The sequence below is a fragment of the Colletes gigas genome, unplaced genomic scaffold (genome assembly GCF_013123115.1).
Source record: "Colletes gigas isolate AHSC1104 unplaced genomic scaffold, ASM1312311v1 Colletes_gigas_Sc00031, whole genome shotgun sequence".
Taxonomy (NCBI): domain Eukaryota; kingdom Metazoa; phylum Arthropoda; class Insecta; order Hymenoptera; family Colletidae; genus Colletes; species Colletes gigas.
Window position 1 is genome coordinate 1,084,968 of NW_025106660.1, and position 19,645 is coordinate 1,104,612.

Genomic DNA, 19,645 nt, shown 5'->3' on the forward strand with positions numbered 1-19,645 from the left:
CATATCTTTTCTCTGTACAAAAATATTCAATATTTTTACTCTAAACGTGCATTAGTACTTTAATAATATTAGTAAATTATTAATTTTCATCGAACAGAAGATAAAACGCTCTTGAAAACAAATTTTCTTTCGAGCCGATACCGTAGTTAATTCTGGAGAAAACAATTTCTTAAGAAAAAATAATAGTAATTATGCAAACACCCTGTATACAAATTTAAATTAATTTTCAATTAAATAAACAATTTATGATCCAGTTTTATCGCACACCAGTCGTATGATCAATAGGGAGTAACGAAACGTCTTTGGGTATATAGCGTCAAAGTAAATGTCAAAATAAACATAGAAGATAGCCTAAATTATAATAGTTGTTACGTTCATAGGATAGAGGATTAAATGCCATTTAAAATGAGTGTTTGTACGAGTCGATAGCGTAATTAGTTCCGGAGATATAGCGATTTTAGTTTCGCGTCGATGCGGTGGCTAGTTTCGGAGATAGGGTTTGTTTACGTTTCGTTGCGCTCGCGCGAGTTCATTGCTCTCGCGCGCGCTACGATAGTAAACAGTGCGTAGTAAATTCTTGGAAATACTACGGGAAACTAGGTCACGACAGTCACGTACGCGGGGTAGATCAGCACGATGCACGCGCGACAAAGAGGTCCGACGCGTCAGACGGAGACAGAGATAGCGGAATTAAAAAAATTACCTTTTACATAAATTACGATATCTCGAAAACGGAAAGTCCGATCGACAAAAACCAAAAGCCATTTTAAAGGGGAGGCTTTGCCGCTTCTAACAATCGCTCAATAATTAATAAAACATTAATAGTTCCGGAATTGCGCGTGTGTAAAGTTTAACTATTTTTAATACGCGTTGTCAGGCTGTTTTAAGACAGTCGAAACTGAAGATTCTCTCCTATTTACAACGGAAGTTAACCAGAATTTGGTACCAAATTTTATTCGGTTTTTCACAAAAAGATATAAATATGAATAGACGATAAAGAACGTTGGTGCGTGCGTACGGAGCCAAAAAATTGGCAATTTCGTTTAATCTAGGTTCTACTCTGTATATCAAATATTCAAATCGATGGGAGAGGCTGGGGTCGCGAGGACAGGCTGACGGGCGGATTAAAATCTCCCGAAACGTTTAATTGCCGACTTCGACGCGGTTGCGGAGCTTGTCAGGGTATCTGAAACGGATCTCGCGATTCGCACGCGAGACGGATCTGTCTTGAAGGGCGCGGAGGTGAAGCCGGAGAGGATAAGAGATCCACGAACGTAGGGACTCAAAGGGGCAGTGGCGAGAGGAAGGGCAAAGAGTGGGGTGAGAGGGTGAAGGTAGAAGGAGGCTGCGAACCCGAGGCGCGCTACGTTCGCTCGTTTTCTCGCGCGATCCTTTATACGAGGGGGCCCTTGCGAGAGATAAAGCCCGGTAAAAGTCCGGAGGCGCGTATCGCCGCGTTTCTCCGACGATTGTTATCTGCCGGCGATATATTAAGCGCCATTACCGGTATTTAGAAGGCGGCGCTGCCGTGGCAGCGCTGGTTGCCTCTTATCGAGATCGCCGAGCGTGAAACGTGCCGGACCACGGGCACGCAGCGATAAACGGGGGATTAGCCAGGCCGTTCGTTATCGAATTGAGCGTGATTATTCCGTGAGAAAGAAGTCCAAGTCCCCGAGGCCGCTGCATTGCGATCATTTCCGCGGGGGTCGACGCCGGGGGACCCCGCGTCCCGGGGATTCTTCCCGCGTTGCTCGGACGCTCCGAGGGTTGATCATTCTTTTTCTACACTCGGTTACTCCCGTTCGAGTTACCACAAATGAGAAGAAACTTGTTTCGTATGAATTTTTTCCCCCCATTCGCTTTTACCAAATGTTTTTATTACACCGTGTCACTTTGTATTTACGAAGTGGTGTTTTTTTTTATTTTTTATGATTGATGGGGGATCGAATTGAAATCAGGAGTCCCAGTAGAATGTTGACGGTGTTAATTGTTTGGTACCCTCTAGACGAGCGAATAGAAAAGAGGGATACTCGAATGTCAGGGACGTCCGCGGCGACCGAGATCGGAGAACCGGCCAGCTCCGTAATTTTCGACGCAATAAAGAATCGCGTATATGGAGATTCCATTACCGGTTCAGGTGTTTCAGGGTCGCGGGGTATTAAGGAAAGTTACACGGCACCTGACTGTCATAAAAGACCAGCAGCATGCCGAAGCTCGCGTCATCCGCGATCGTGCTTTCGTCGCCGTAGCCGCGGCCGGGATCGTTTTCGTAATTTCCAACAGCCACCAATGGCGGGCCTTAAAGAGCGACTCGCTAACGAGGGAGGAGGGCGAACGGGGGGGGGGGGAATATAGAAGGCGGGGAACTGCGATCGAGAATTGCGGATAGCAATGACACCCGTCGATGCTCGTGCCTTCCTCCGTCGCGGGGTCAAGCTCGACGCGACGTAGGAATAAGGAGGAGTGAGAGAGACGGTGGCGAGAGGGCTCCGGGAGGAGGTCAAGAGGCTGCCGGCACGCGGGGTTGACGGATAAACATAATGATTTAATGACCATTTCGTACGCGAACGACACAAACTTCTATGATCGCGGTGCCTAATGACACGGCACTTGCCACGAGGCTGCAATTATTTTGCGGCACGTTGGTCTCCAGTGACGTCACCGCTGGTACCTTCTCACGCCCTATGCCCGGCCAACGGAGAAAGTACACTCCGCCCTAGAACCTCCTCGTCGATCCGTGCCTCCTCGATCCTTTATCACGATTTCCCGATCGTCCTCTTCGTCCAAAGTCCCCGCGATTTTCGAGTCGCCAAAGACTACTATCTTTGGGCTCGTTCTATCCCTTGCAAAACACTAAAAGCGTTTGTTAAAATGGGCCCCTCATCTTGAGATAAAAGAATTTTCCATCGAAGAAACTTGTATCCAGAGTTGTGCCCGTCCCCGGGCCAGATCGCGATAGATCACCAGGGCGACAGGTCGTAAAAAATATTCACCTGCGGTCCGGTGACGCAACGTTCAGCGACCCGATCGACAGGCGATTTAAATAAAATATCAATTAACGCTGATGAAAAGCTCCCGCGCGTGTACCGGGGTCGTGTTCAATATAAATCAGATTGTATCGCCGGCGGTGCATCAGTTATCCGTCGTTGGATCTCGCAGTCTCGTTCGTTGGGCAATTATCGGCGATCCATCGACGCGGCGGAAAATGTCACCGCGCGCGCAAACGATCGTGCGTTGTTGTTTTTCCTCTTCTTCTTCATTTTTCCTCCCTCTGGTGTTCGCCTCCGTAGCAGGATAATTACATCCGCGCAGTCGAGAAATTCGATTCATCTCGATCGCGCCGGCAGATTAGTTTACCCGGGATGCGACGCTGTCAGCCCGGAAGAAAAATGATCCTCGGTTATGTCACTGACGTTCGCGCGGTTCCATAAATTGCTCGCTGAAAGAACTCGGCGTACGATCGCTCCCCGTCTCGCTCTGCCCCATCGAAACGGAATTACGCGCGTGCAATGGATGCCGCACACCTTGAGAGCGAGAAATAAACGTGATTGCACCGCGCCGCCCGGCGACGATAAATTTTCTATTGCGCCGCGACGTTAATATACATTTGAATGATAACGCTACGGCGGAAGATTCCCCGATGATTGTGGAACGTTTTGCAGATGTTTTAACGATGATTGTCTCGATGCTCGTGGCGATCGACGATCGTCGAGGATCGTCGACGAACGGCGGCCTCTACTCGCGATTTAATTTCATCGTTAATGGAGAAGAGGATGTTCGAGGCCGAACCGGTAGTCGGAACCGAGTTGTTTCATCGAGTTTTTATTCCGTACGCTTTATGTATATTTTTTATACGCAACGCGATGACGGATCGTTTCGACCTGTCGACCGAGTAAGACGAATTAACTCCTCGTTTCAACCGATTCGACAGTTGCTGAGTTGTTTATAAGGTAAACATTTTTTCGACAGCGATTTGGTAATGCCCCTGTCAAGATTTATACGATCGATGGCGTGTCTTTTCTTATTTTAGCGAACTATTTTTATTCTCTGATTGGAAACAGGAAATTGGTAAAATTGCATAGTTTCAGTCTTTTCTCTTAAATTTGAGTTATCGTATTTAAAAATAAAATTTTAGAAACTTTAAAATAGACTAAATTGGCCAGCGCATCCCGTATGTATAAATAAGTGTAGCAACGAGTCAGAGACGAATGAGAAGATGGAACTTCAATGAGAACAATCCACCCACGTGGCGGCGTTTAATAAAAATCATACCCAACCGAGCGTGAATGTATTCAATCCTCTCCTCGGTCGGAGATCTAACGATTCGAAGAGTCGTTTCCATCTTGCGATATCTCGATCAGCTTAATTTACGACGCGCCTCGGCGCCCGTCTAGAAAACGATTAATATCGTCGACCCGATCTAACCACCGTTTTCGTTAATTTCGGGGATTTCACCGGTCGACTTTTCGAAGCATTTATCGCACGATGGATCACGAGCCCAGCTTCCACTAAATCGTCTAGGTTTTGGTAGATCTGGAAAATCTAAAGAGGTCCATCGTCGCGACATTTAATCATATTAATTTACGAATTAAGGATGAAAGTTTGTTGCGAGACCAAGCGTTTATAGAGATTTCAGAGTTTCGTGACACGTTAAATCCATCGGTCTAGCGATCTCCTAGGAGACATACCTCGGGAATTTCTGTTGAACACTCTGAAACCAGTTTAGTATGACACAGTTGCAGAGGGCTCGAAATCTGAGATGCATATTTAAGATGAAGGAGAACTAATGAGGCATATAGAGTTTCCAAGATCCGAGGGCGTTTAAAGTCAGCGGAGTGTCGGATAATAAAGCCTAGGGCTTTAGAGGCAATGTTCTTTACACGCTGGAAAGGAGGGAGTCGAGGTTTAAGTGACTCCAAGATCGAGCACTTCCTCCGCCACATTCGGTCCAATATCGTTAATCGACTACTAAAATTCAACTATGTTTCTTTACTTCGACGGGGTTTTGATCAATACTGGGTATTATAGAAATATAAGATAAGACCTCCAAGTTTTAAATAAAATTAGGAAAGCATCGTCCAAAAATAATGTCTGATTATTGCTCTGGTCTTTAATAATGTAAAAGAAATAATACCTTGCCGTTTCTCCGAGTTGCAGAGTTTCAGTTTCGTTCTGGAGAAATGGTCGAAACGGGGCAACCTCACGTATGCACAGAAATCGTCGGAGTTCCGTTTAATCGACAAGAAATTGCTCCGGCATCAAGATCGTCGCCGTGGGCGTTCCTCGCATCAGAAATTACGAGACTCGCGTCCTCGATGTCGTCCTCTCTTTTCGTCCCTCGCGAAGGGTGTTCGTCCTCGCCCCCGAGCCGGCAGAAGCATAAATTTCACCGGTATCGTTCTCTTTCGTTCTTTCCCCCTGGTAAGCTGGCTGCGCCCCGTGGCTTTTAACGTGGACCAGAAACGAACGGACACAAATCAGACGGCTCGTCTACGCGCGTAAACTAGAGTATCTATGTCGCGCGGCGTCTCCTCCTTCGTGGGTACAGGCTGCTCCAAAAAGTCCCTAATCTCCACCGAGAACAAAACCTTAGCGACGAATTTAATTCCCAACAATGGCAGATACAACTGCGTAATTTAATCCCTCCGTGTCTCAACGTTGATATTGGTTTATCGTAGCAACCATATTGAATTTAATAAAATGTGTACAGATAATGTTGCACAGTAGCGAGAGTTAATATTGTTGCAAGGTAGAAGGAGCAAAATTTCGAAGCGCATGGCGAGAAATTGGATCCCGAGGAGCTGGTGGCGAAGGTCCGTCTTCCTGATTTTATTTCACCATGAGGTATCCTGTGGACGCACGCACATGGAGGTGTGTCTGAGTGTACGTGAGCACGACATGGATATACTCCAATTCCAGTTTCACCGAATTATCATAACGACCTCCGTCGGAGTCGTGAGATGGAGGTCGATTTCTAATTCCTCGTTTGCGGTGCTCACGGGCATCTCCATAAATTCAGAAGTTTACGCGCGTTTGCTTAGTTTTTTACGATCCGCCCAGTTTTCAACTGGTACCGCCGGCGAACCGTCCGAGATCACCGGCAGCTCTCGATCAACCTGGCTGTCTCGATTGTCCCCATTCGTGGGTTTCACAATCGGGCCCCGAAATCCCAGAATCCTCGACCCGTCGTCGCGATCTAGCCACCATTCATCTACGGTATTTTTGCAAGGACTGGTTTAGGTTTTCGTCCAGAATAGCCGACGTGGGTACACTTGGAATCGAAATAAACAAATTTCACCAAAAACCAAGGCAGTGGATCGTCGATAAACGATAGTGAAATTTCCCAAAGACGGTGGTCGCTGGATCGGAGAGGGAACCAGGTGGATTCCGTTGGGCTGTCCGGGGTGTAGCTGTTCGCCACCTCCGTCTCGTCTATCGTTCTAGCTGACTGTGTCGTGACACATGGTAATTAATAAATTCTAGGGAAGCCGTGGCATTGAAAAGCGTCGATGGGAGAAGAAAGCGCGGCTGCTCGTTTCACGCCGCTTGCAACGCGCGCCTATAAATAAGCCCCGGCGGGCCTCTAGCGGGCGAGCGAGCCGCTCGCAAGACAATAAAAATATTAACAAAAGCCCGGCTGAATTTAATAACGATCGCCGGGGCCGCTGATTACGCGTCCCGCGGTTGCATTGACGCAAATCGTTCGGCGGACGTGTTGCCAATGGAAAGTCGTACATCTTTCATGCCGCGGGCCAAGGCGAGAATCAGCCGGCCCTTAACGTGTAATTCGAAGTGTTAACGTTATTATAACGCGTCGGTTCCCAAGCCCCGGCGAATGATTATGCGGTTAAAGAGCGCCGGGGCCCATAGAGCGCGCCTGGGCTACAAAGCAGCTGACTTGTAAAGGATGTAGACGCCGTACGTCCGTTAATAGCTGACACCATGAATGGCGGGAATTTCATGCCTTTCCCGTCACGACAGGTTCCTATCCACCTCTTGCTTTTCTTTCGCTCGTTTCGCGTCATAATGAACGAGACATCTGTATCCTTGACTCCGGGCCCGATCTAGCCCCGATTTCACACCATCCACCGCCGACCTTGTTTCCCCCGATCGGTTCTCAAACATTTTGGGCGGACCTAGAATAATCGTAAATCGCGGTGGTAAAGTGCAATTTGGCACTCGAGCTAAAACCAGCTCGGTCCGCCCGGTTTAAGGTCGCCATGCTCGGTCACGAACGGAGTATTGCGCAGGAAAAATTTCGGTGCTATCGACAGAACCTGTTCCATCGATCGGATCGAGAGAATCGTGTCATCGGATGCTAATAGTCTGTTACATAAAGAAGACGTGTATCCGTGGGATGCTAAATGATAATGGTTTCGATATGGTCGTTAGTCCACTGTACAAACATTTTTCGGGCTTCGACTTACGGTAGGCCCTCGTTAATGGTCGCTACTTTCCCTCGGTGAAAAGAAATAAATACTCAAGGACCTATTGATTGCTGGTGAATGAATAGTAGTATTAACAAATTCGCTATTTTAAAGTTAAGCTATCCATACAAGAAACTACACGTGCACTTCAATTTCTGATCGATCTCAGAATCTGTAGAATGAACAAACTTTGAACGTAGTACCTTCCTCGATAAGAGGTTCCTCCAGCGAACATTAACGAGGGATTACCAAGAATATAGAGTCTGGATCTTCATGATACTCGTATCTCTCTTTTGTTCCACTCCCTTAAGATTCCGAGATGCTCCAAATCATGGAAAACGTCTTTTCACAGATCAACGATCTTGCAATTTCCTTGGTCACGGTGCCCAGCGACGGATCAATTGATTAAACAATGCTTGGTGGCCCCCAACGAGGGTTATTCAATTTGAATTCCCCGCGTAGGGCCCCGTTGCCGTCAGCGGTCAGCAACGCGCCGCCGCTATTTCTTTTTTCTCCGGGTTCTCGGCTGGGCCTTGTGTTTGCCAACACCCACCGCGGTCCCGAGCGTGAAATCAATGCGCGTGTAGGCGCGTGCACGCGCGCTATGGTGTAACATTCCCGGCGTTCGTCCGTAAATACAGCCAACGGGCTTTTCCGTTTAGCCGATGATTTACGGCGCGAACGTGTCTCGGAAGGTGTCGATCGCATAATGGCGAGTCCTGTCGCCGTCGATCGCCGGCCGATACAGTAATCACGGGGTGGCATCTACCTGGCCGCGATCATAACGATAATGGCCGCTTCGTGGGGAAGACTTCATCCTACACGCCGTGTGTGCACCGGCTACGTGGCGTTCTTGGGACCCCAGTGCAACCAACGTCGTATCACTCGTGCTCCTCGCGAAAAAGGGGACCAATATTCACAATAAAATCGTTCGAATCTCTAATATTCGCGAAACGTTGAACAACGTTACGCTATGACACAACCAATATCGAAGACATTCCTGGTTGGGGGGTAAGAGGTGTGGCGGTCAACGTGTTAAGGATTTATTGTTGCCGACAGCTGCGCAGGTTGCGTTCGATGGAACAGTCAAGCTGTCAGAACTGCGCATTACTGACGTGTTAACTAACAATTTAATTAAGGGGTATGGGGTTACCACGAGAAAATTACAAACATTGGCTCGATTTTTCGGCCTCTACGGTGGTGTAACCCCTTAAGGATTCCTTATTGTTGGGTCGGGCGCGCTCACGACAACGCGTTGCTCACGTACGGCGACGTGCGCGGTATCGTAGAAATTGCTGTAACACCACACCGATCACGTAGCCGGCGCGCGGGATGGTCTCTCGACCTCATCCGGGCGATGATGATGGTGTCCGGGCTGGTCCTGCGCGCGCTCGGTGTGAATGAAGAGGACCAAAGATTACGAGCGTCGCAAATTGCTGTCAATTTTGGTGATTTTTCTCCGCCTCGGTTGTTTCCCTTTCGAACTGTTTCGCGACGGACCCGGTAACGGAATCGAGCGGACGATGATTTACCCGCGCGACGCTTTCACGGAATTTATAATTGTCTCATTACCATAGACCCGTGGCTACGTGTTATCTTTATTCGGTAAATTAATACCTGCCATCGTAAAGTGGTGTTCCTTCTCGCCCCCGATGATCTGCACACGCCTCGTTTCGCTCCTTTTTATTTCTTTTCCTTTTTATTCCCGATCGTGGCTGATGAATATTTAAACTATCCCTGTGTGCCGAATCTTGGCACCGTTTGAATGAGATGCGATCGGATTCCACGCGAGAGGAATCTTTTTACGAGGAACCGAGGACTAAATATAATTCGCGCGGAGGATGTCTACGAAGGCAGAGCCGAGGTCGAGATCGGTCGACTTATGATAATTTCGAGCTACACGACGCTGACCCTGCAACAGGTGCTCCATAAATAACGTCTCGTTGCCCCGGAGGGGGGGACTGTGAATTTCTAAACGTCGCGATTACAAATAATAGAAGCTCTAACTCGTATGGAATCTCATTTTCTGGACGGAAACTGAGAGTTTTGGATGCCCACTGGTAAAATTGTTCGATCGAGAGAAATCGACTGCAGACAGACTTTGAAACTACGAGGAATCTTTCAACTTGAGTTATTCCACTAACATACATCGACTCTGCAGAGTCACAACAACATTTGTGCGTTAGGTCTGTTGATTTTGTACGTCCAAGTGTGTCAAGAGCTGCTCTCCGCTATGCACACGTTGGGCATCTCCGTTCTTGCAGCGTTGATAAGCATAAACGTTGATTCTGACAGTCGCAGCAATACATTTATACAATTTTAACGCCACCTCGGCGTAAAAGCGTCTTCCAAATAACACGATTTTAGAAACATTCGAGAATCGATTTAAATATTTCCGCAAACAATGGCGTGGTAACCCTTTGGGGCAGCTCGCCTTTTCTTATCGCGGCCACTTTGCCGCAGGTGTCGTGTTCGAGCGAACCGTAGTTCACCAGACGTGTACTATTCGATCGGAACCGAATGTTAATTCGTACGGTCGATCGTAAATCCCGAAAATTGCTGCGGTCACGGCAGCCGGGAAGAAGAGAGAGACACGGAGGGGGGAGGGAGAGGAACACGCGCTCGGAACGCTTCTTGCGTATTACTAATATCGAAATTTATATTCGACGACAGTATTCTGGAAACGCGTACCGCGTATATCAACGTCCACCACGAGGATCGCCGGGCTACGTCGACGACGCTCGAGGCTCGGGTTCTTTTTCTTTTTTTTATTTATATTTCACCCCCCTCTCCTCGCGTCCACGTTCGATAGATCGCGATCTGAAAAATTCGTCGCCCGAGGCGGCAAACTGCCACTCGACCGCGTCCCGATTTCAAAACCTCCCCGGGACCGGTCACATTTCACGCGAACTTTTGCCTACGCATCACGACGCCGAGAAATCATAGCTATTAATGCCGCGCGGTGAACGTCTCCGTATTTAAACACGGTAACTATAAGTCATTGAGTAATCGACAGGCGGCCGTTACAGCCTGCGCGGCGCGGGAGTGACGCCGATGACGTCACCGCGTGGGAAATCCTCGGTGAAAGTTTTACGAACGCCGAGCGTCGCGACGCGATCTGGTCTATTTTCTGATCGTTTATCGGTTACGATTCCGGGCCTTAGGCTGGTCCGGGGTCACCGAATTCTTGCCACCCGACCGTGGGCGTGACCGATTTTCCTGCGTTGGTTCGATCGAAATCGGGCTACCAACGAGAACTCGATCGGATCTCTCGACTCCCGGTACGCGAATATTTGCGGTTACTGTTCGCGTTGGTACAGTGTTTAGTTTTTTTTTTTATCGTGGCGACACCTTACTCGCCACCAGGGAGACCGCTCTCTCGCAAGTACTCGCAAGGTCCATTAGCAGGCTCAGGACGAAACGTTCACCTCTCCTTTCCACCTCTTAGCTCCTGATATCTTGCTTACATTGTTAATTAATGAACGTGAGCCCCTAGTACAAGTAGAATCTTAAGGCTAAATGCATAATAGGGTTATGTCTAAAATGTGCAAATCAAATAAATCTGCAAAAATTATTAACCGCGATGAAGATACGATTTAGGGAGTTGAAATCTGACGTGTTCTGTGAAATTCTTCTAAAAGATCGATAAAACAGATTCTAGTCAATATAATCTTGATCGCAAGACAGAGCGACCTAATTGGGAAGAGATTAAATGCAAAATGGCTGGATGCCCTCAAGGTCTGTACAGTACGGAGAACACTCGTGTACAAAAGTTAGAAATTGTCTACGACTTTCAGGTAAAGAATAATAGAACCAGATAATTGGTTCCAAAGGGGTTGCAATTCCATCGAGCATCGATGGGGTAATAGGTTTGCACCGAGGATTCGAAAGATCGGGGGGACAGTGTACGGTAGTGGGAACAGAAGAAACGAATATGGACCACCCGTCCGCCCCCTGTGCCCGGCAGTCCGTTCCCCGGGTCCTGGGACCGGGAATTATTTATACCCTTTCCTGTGGAGGGGGACCCGGCGTGGCTGCCGCTCCCGGTCCATCGCCGCCGTAACTCAACTTAGAAAACAACGCCCGTGAGCGCGCATGTGTCCCAGGTAGCGGTAAATTAGTAGCGTGGGGCCCCGAATTTCGACCGCGGTAAACGGAGAAAGGGACCAACCGAGGGGGGGGGGGGGGGGGTGTCCCTGGTGCAGTCGACGCGGGCCCCGGTGGGTTTCTACGCTCCCTGGTCGGACGTCCCGCGGCGCGACCCGGCACTCCTGATTAAAATTACTCTGCCGAGATCCGGCGAGATTTCCGCGGCGAAATTTATGAAATTGTCCCGGTTTATTGTTTTAAATGAGCCTGCGTTCCCGAAGAGATCAGCGCCGGATAAGGGGTTACCTGTAAATTCGTGACCACAGAGAGCGACAGGGGAGAGAACGGTATACCTCGGTGGGGGCGGTCGACCCCCTAGAGAGGTCGTCCGAGTGGAAATCCGCCCGGGGCTAAATCAGAATTAAAGGCGATACGGACCCGGTGGCTTCGATCGTTCGGTCCCCCGGATAGATCGTACCCTCTGTCGGATCTGATACGATATCTGTGGGAAAAACGTACGCCGGACGCACCGATAGTTAATCATTTGAGGAATCCTTGTCCGAATAATTGTATTTATGTGCTCGTTATGCACTGGGAAACACTATAGCGACGAAAATCGTTGGGGACCCTGCGTGACAAGTGGTATTCCCGGGGCACAGAATGGGAGGCTGTAGTTTAACGTGGCCTTGTCGTATTTTATATTCAGATTATTGAAATTCGAGGTCAAGGAAAATTTCATATTATTGAAATTGTATGATTTAGTTTGTTTGTACGTTTCTCTAAGTTTGTCTATGTATACATCGAGATTCTGCCATGGTTGAACGCTACGTACAATCGTTTCGATCTATATCGTACGATCGAGCGGAGTTGCGTCCGCTAGCGCCACCTGCCTGCTCGAAGCGTCCGCGCGGCACATTTGACGGTGAATATTCCCATGTTTCGATCTGACGCGTAGGATGCTGGCCCCGTCGGAGCGTGACTGACGTTCCAGAGACAGGGTAACGATGATCAGGCGGGGGCGGGGAGGGGTATAAAATTCTGTCGCCGCGAACGAGCGTCCGCGGCCGGCGAACGAAAACGGAGCCACTCGTCACGCAGCCGTTACACGTCTCAATTCAAAAATCCGCTTTGGCGTACGGTCGATCCGACCGCTATTAATCTTCCAGTTAACCTTTATGATTACGTTTTTGACGTTCCGCCAGGAGACCGTGGTCGATCGCTCGGAGGTGAACACACGCGGCGTCGCGTCGATGGAAACGCGACTGGTTCCGCGCGTGTATCGTGAGAAAATTATGGAATCTCATCTCGCGGGAATTCCGATGAAACAGCAGGTGCGGATCCAACAGTGCCAATCATCATCCCGGAGCGAGTCGTGGTCCGATGATGCCCGGGGTCGTCGTCGTCGTATCGCGTCCGAGTTTAGCTCAATATCAATCTAATTTAGCCGGGTATTTCGCGCGGATAATGGCCCCATAGGCATGGGAATCGTGTCGAGACAGGGACAGACGTAACCGGGCGTGAACCGTACGCTCGTTTTACGATCCTGCCGATCACCGACGGCGAACTGGTTCCTGCGGGATCGTTCCGTGGATCGAGGCACAGCGGACGATGAAGATACAACGAACTCGTAAGTTAAACGAGCCGCGAACGCCTCGGAGTGTTTGCATGGGCGGCGATGGGGTCCCAGGGTCGTGGGACACCGTGGAATTTTCGCGCTCGAGATACAGTTTCCCGTTTCTTTTCGATCGCGAAACCGATCGAGACGGATCTCGCGCCGTTTATTAAATCTTCATCGACCGTACGTTACCTTTATTATTCCAGGAAGTCGTTGGTACGCGGCAAGAGTTGAACTTTGGAGGCCCAGTGGAGCGATTGCCAACGTAATTTGTTAGAATAACGGGTAACGGGCCATCAATTTTATTCTTCTGGTTCAATAAGAGCCCGGGAGTCGTTGAGATTAGAAAGTCGTTCGATATCGTTAAAGCGAGTCCTCGAGTTACGCGGCTAATTAATTCTGAAGCTCTCCAGGTGAAAAGATTACTTCCAGGTTGAGGGGAATGTGGTCGAGAAGAATTACTCTTCTGTGAACTAATATTTAAACAGACGTATACTTCCATGGAGGAAAGACTGTATCTCGTACGCGAATACATAGAATTGCGTGTAAAAACATAATTATGGCCGTGATCGCGTAATTCGAGTACACGGGTGATATGGTTTAAGTGGCGCAGGACATCGTTAAACTGTCGCGTTTAAAATACAGCTGTTTTTTCGATCGAGCGGAGTCAGGGGCGTGAACTAATCGAAATAGATTCCGTGTCATTTATTATATCTTCATCGTCCGTCCATTAGGTTTATTATTCCGGTTCGATGGGAGTGAAAGGTTCAGGAGGCCAGAAAGACATCGGTATGCGTGAAATGTTGAACTTCAGAGGCACAGCGAAATAATTACCGCGTAATTCATTAGAACTTCAGATAACGGGTTATCGGTTTCATTTTCTCGGTTTAACGCTAGATTTTAGTACTCGTAAATATTATTTGTTAACAATTTATGTTGAATTTAAGTACCATAACGATACGACTATGTGCCCAGATCAAAAGAATAATTGCATGTTAACGTAACTTAATAATTTTAAATAAAAACACGTGCAATCGATGTCCTTCCATCTAGTGTTAATATCGTTAATATCTTTCGATATCGTTGCAAGTAGACCAAGTCGAAGTGTACGAATATCACGTATCGTGGAAAGGAAGGATTAAGACTGCCGATCTAATAGTAGCAAACATACCACTCGAATATGCCCCGAGCAATTTCGCTGTGTCCCTCATCTCCGCGGACTGCGTTTGGCTCGACTCCCAGGATCGTCGAAATTCCAAGAGCGCAATTTAAATTAATTAGTCGTCGTTTAAATCCGAGCTAAGTACGCGTAACGGACAGGTCTCTTTCTTCGAACCGCGATATTGAATCGAGAGATCGTTAAAGTTCGCCGAGGGGGACGTCGAATCGGACGCGATATTGAAATGAAGTTAATACGAGAAAGAAAAGTATTTACGTTGGCCCCTTTCGCGGACTATCGGAACGATCGTTAAAATTCCCCGAATATGACGTTGAATTGGGCATACACCGGAGTTAAAATTAAGTAAATACCAGCCCCCTTCCCCTAATTACCAGGACAAACATTAACGCAACGCTCTTATTCGGAGTAAAGGATGACAGTATTTAAGAAATAGTTCCGATTCTATTTTCTGTGATTCAACAACGAGTATGTTTGATTTCGTGAAAGTACCTGGGAGGAAGTTTTTCCCTTCGACGACAACGACAGGACGAAGGAGGCCCGAGCGAAAAGAAAGGAGAGGCCCGATTAATAAATTCGCGATGTCCACTTCCGGTAACCGTAGCGCGTGTCTCATTAGTTTCGTAGGGCCGGCTTAAAGGGAAATTAAATACAGCATCCCAGGGATGGGTGTCGACTCCGCGGGGACCCCATGCAGAGTTCCATCCTTATAATGAACGTTTGCAACATCGTCCTTAAGCGTAATGCCCCGAGCATGCGACTCGCCGAGCGGATGCGACTTCTTGGCGAACATTCGTCCGATTCAATGATCTTTTAAACGTACGATTTTTTTACAAGTATCGACCAACTAAAGAACAACAGAAAATTAATGACAGAAGCTTGAAATTTCTGTTCAATGTCTGTGATTTTGATCGAAGCAACGCCCGCGAGGACATTTTTATAATCGTTGCAGCACCTCGTTCATCATGAAGGAGAACGGTACGTGGAATGCAACGTTTTTTTGAACCGCATAAAGGTCCCTTATGGCATTTGCAAAGGAAAGCCGTCGATTTACGCGACAAACTGACGCAGGGTCGACGAGCCTTTCGCCCAGGTTAATCCACTTGTCGGCGTTCGTGATTTAACGTGCGGTTGCACACGTTCTGTCATTCGTTGCGGAATCTCGTGAAATATTGTGATTAATACTCTTTTATCGCCATAGTGCGTCGTTACTATATTTCACCATCGTCTGCAATCCTTTTTTACTGTCCCTTTTTACGCAACGCTCTGTCGTTGATTTTCGTACGATCCTCCTCGTCGCTCTTCTAGCCTGAATTCTCCTCCGTGTATTCTGAAAAATAGAAAATATTGAGAAACTAAAATGTAAACTAGATTACGTAGCGTTTCCTTTGTGTTGATACAAAAGGATCGTATATTTAATCAAGTATGTGCCACTTCTAGGAGGCTCGGAGTTTAGATAGTAGATACGCAGAATATGCAAATGATGACATAGAAATATGTAAATAAGATATGTAGGTAGACGAAGAGTTAGTAGTCCAAGCGGTGGTAGGGATAGAGCATAGCTGATGGATGCTGCTCTTAGCGATGAACTCCGTGCTCTATAACAACTTAATATCGTCGAAGCTGATTGGTCGGTACACATGTACGATCGGAAGATACCTCGTTCGGGAGTCGTTGGATCCATTTACGCGAAATGTCAAGGTTTTCGGTGGGATGAGACACGCGATGAAAGTGGGCAACTCCTACTCCCAGGACGGAATTCAGTTTCCTATGTCTGAAGATGGAAGACATTTGCTAATAGCTCTGCTCTGGAAAAGGAATATATCACGAGCATAAAACGTGTAATATTTTCATCCGATCGTATCAATTTGATCATCCATCGTGCAACAATATACAGTCGAACGCGAACGCGAACACGAACACGAACACGAACACGACTTGGCGCTAGGATACTTTGCACTAACAATCGCTAGTCACGATACAGACACAATTACGAGTTACATAATTCATCCTGATGCACGACGGACCAATTAGGTTACGTCAGGGTAAACAGTCTCGCCGCTGCCCTTGTAATCAACCAAACAGAGAAAAACGATGCTAATAACGATCCACGCAAGTCGCTCGAGCGGTTAATTATCGCTGGATCATCGATAAACGTCCCGTCTATCGTGCCAGCGCTGAAGACGCTTCTTCCTTCCTCCGTTGGCGACATTTTAATATTTCATTTACACCCTCTTCGGACGCGAAAAAAAAACCACCCTACAACTTGTAGTTTACGTAACGCGTCGCTGATCCAGGCTCGCGAGCTTCGATAAATTACACCCTCTCGTCGCGACGAGATTCGCGCGCCGCTAAGCCGCTGAATTCCCCGCCATTTTGACCGGAAAATTCGCTGAAAGCGCGGCTGGTCTCGGCTCGCGGTTCGAAGATTGAATGCCGGCCGTCCGACGTGGATTTTTTCCCTGTAAATCACGCGAATACCGAAACCGGAAACGGCGACGACTTCGAAACCGGCCGCCAAAGGAGTCGCGGTAGACGATCACAGACACCCAGAACATCCACGAGCGATTATAAACTCTACCAGTTTCATCCTTCTTCTCTCCGTCTCACTCTCTCTCTCTCTCTCCCTCGATCATCCGTGGGTTTTTATACCCGCGAGCTTTTCCACAGAAAATTCGTTAAACGCGGGGTACGCCGGGGTTGAGAGAGAGTTTGGTTCGAAGGTTGTAAGGTTCGAGGTGTCAGACGCCGTAGGGGGCCCCGTGCCTAGCCGGTGCTACATCATCCACGGGGACAGCGTATCCACTTGTTAGCGAAGCGGGCACAGCCACTGCCTACAAATACGTTTCCGCCGTGATAAATGGACTGCAACTCTCGAAATACGAAGGCATTCCGACTCCGGGCGTTGCTTGATTAATGAACTACGGAATTTCTACGGTAAGTCCGCGTACTGATTCGACCTCGGGTTCCCTCAGTCGTGGAAGCATCCTCGTGGTTGCCGCGCGTTCGCGGGACGAGGTCGTCTTTAACCATGGACAACGACGCGCTTCCGCTTTCGGCCATCGTCCACGGCCGCCATTGCTACCTGGGAAATTCGCGACACTGGCCCTGCGACGATTGAAACTCTAACCGGCTCCATAGACTGCTGATCTATAGTCGTAAGTTTTAATATGTTTTTCTTTCATTTTTCGTTGATAACAATGGAGTCTGGTTCTGGAAAATTATGCAGAATTTATTGGGGTAACTAGAAAAATTCTAACGGTACCGTATATTATATTTAACGAGGTTCACGAGACATGTAAACACTATTTCTAAACGGAAACTTCACAGGACCAGCAGGATAGAGAAATTCTAACGGCGACTGTACGATACTTGATGAGGCACTCGATTGGGTAAACGTTCGCGAGTTGGAATCGATTTTTCTTCGACGATAGCGAATATTTCTTATCTTTTGGAAATTTCACGTTATGGGGTAATCAGGAAAAGCCTAACGACGCCATAAGCTGTCTTTAATGTCGTTTGTAACTCAATCTCTAAACCATTCTTCCTCGATAAGAGCAAACGTCTGTCCTATCTTTGAAATTGATGAATCCCCGTCGCGAAAATTTCACGCGACTAATGGAGTAACTGCTTCGCGACTCGAAGGTGTAAACGTCATGTTCGCAAGTTCGAGTGCATTATGTTTGGCGATAGAGAACGACTTTCTTGCCCGCTGTCTAGGAACGGATGGCTATTGTAAGTATCCGGAGACCGTTGCTTTTACAACGAATAAATAAAAAATAAAAAAGCTGCATCGTCATCGGCTGTTTGTTAAAATCGATGGTTCTCGTTATTCCCGGAAACGTCACAATTAATGAGGCGACGAGGAAAATCCTAATGGCGCCGTACACGGTATTTAACGAGCCACGTAATTCAATCGTGTAAACGTTCTATCTATGAGTTCGAATACATTTTTCTTTGGTAATAGCCAATGTTTCTTCCACATTTCGTCGGAAATAATCAACGTTACTTTTCGAAACTGCTCACGACCGGATACCCAGGGAAATTCTAACGGCGCTGAACACGGTATATAACGAGGTTCGTAACTCAATCGTGTAAACGTTGCGTGTGTATTTTTCTTATGCGTCCAAGGTATCTCCTAATCGATAGTCTTTAATGCGAACAGTAACTTCATCGTGTAAACGATACGTCTACAAGCTTGGAATATTTGTTTCTATGACAGAGAATGATTTGTTGTCGTATTTGGAGAAATTTTAAGCTTTCTCGATAGGGGTCGAATCGATCCAATTGGTTTAATTATTTATCTTCTTGAGGCTTTTGGCTCTAGAATATTAAATAATAACTAGAAGTATTTTGAATCATAAATCGATGACGAGAGCATACACAATCCTACTTATTTTAACTGAAAACGAGGTTTGGCCCATCCTACGATCTTCAGCGAAGAAGCTATTACCAAAATGGCTGTCGCCCCGCTACGAGGCGTGCTCAAAAGATTCCGCGGAGGGTAGGAAGCACCTAGAGGGTTGAGCTTAATTTTCTCCCGGCGTGGTTCACCCCGCCAGGGGCGTACTCCAGAGAAGAAGACCACGTAGTCGGCCAAGCGTAACGATAAATCAATAGCAGAGGCCCCGCGGTATTCTCGGTGGTGTCCATAATAAATTCATGAATTGTAAAACTGCTGCTCTCGCGCTGGACGAACCGTGGCGTATTGGATTTATTGGTCGACTTGACCCCGCTAAGACGCCTCGCTAAGGCTTCGACCGAGCGTTCTCGCGTTAAAGGGAAGGGGGAGGGGGGAGTTTGTGAAAAAAAGAAAGAGATAGAAACGTCCGGTTGGGAAGGGGGCTGGCGTCTCTGGACGCGGGTGATGTATGAACGAGTTAACGGGTCGCAATCGATCACGCGTATTACCAAATAATTTTCAATTACCCTCTATGAAGCGAGTGACTGCCGGGACGATCGAGGAGACAGAGTATCGACTCGATATCGATCTATCGTCCGCGATCAGTAAAACCGTGGATTTACGCCAGGGTTTTCCACGCTGATCGACGCTGACCCCTATGAAATGGGGTTCATTTCACGAATGAGCATTGTGGGGGCTGGTTAGGGGAACAGATACTTTTGGTAAAACAATAGGAAAGAATTTTGATTCTTTGTGAGAGGAATTCGATCGTCTTAATCTTTGGAAGAAGTACTAGGCTGTCTATGTAACCAAAGAGGACTCGAACCTCGTTAAATCCTATCTCTAACCAACAGCTACTCACAATATTGCAATTTATCCGGTGTATTTTTGAAACTATGACTGAAAAAAATTCGAAGAGAGGCAGCAAAGGCGAC

At 47.6% G+C, this 19,645-nt stretch overlaps 1 long non-coding RNA gene across 1 annotated transcript; it reads left to right on the forward strand.

Annotated features, from left to right (window-relative positions):
- Nucleotides 1-364: 364 nt before the first annotated feature.
- Nucleotides 365-17,026, forward strand: LOC122402020. Its single transcript, XR_006259489.1, has 3 exons — nt 365-497; nt 11,898-11,908; nt 17,016-17,026. It is a non-coding gene; the product is annotated as an uncharacterized LOC122402020 (long non-coding RNA).
- Nucleotides 17,027-19,645: the final 2,619 nt, after the last annotated feature.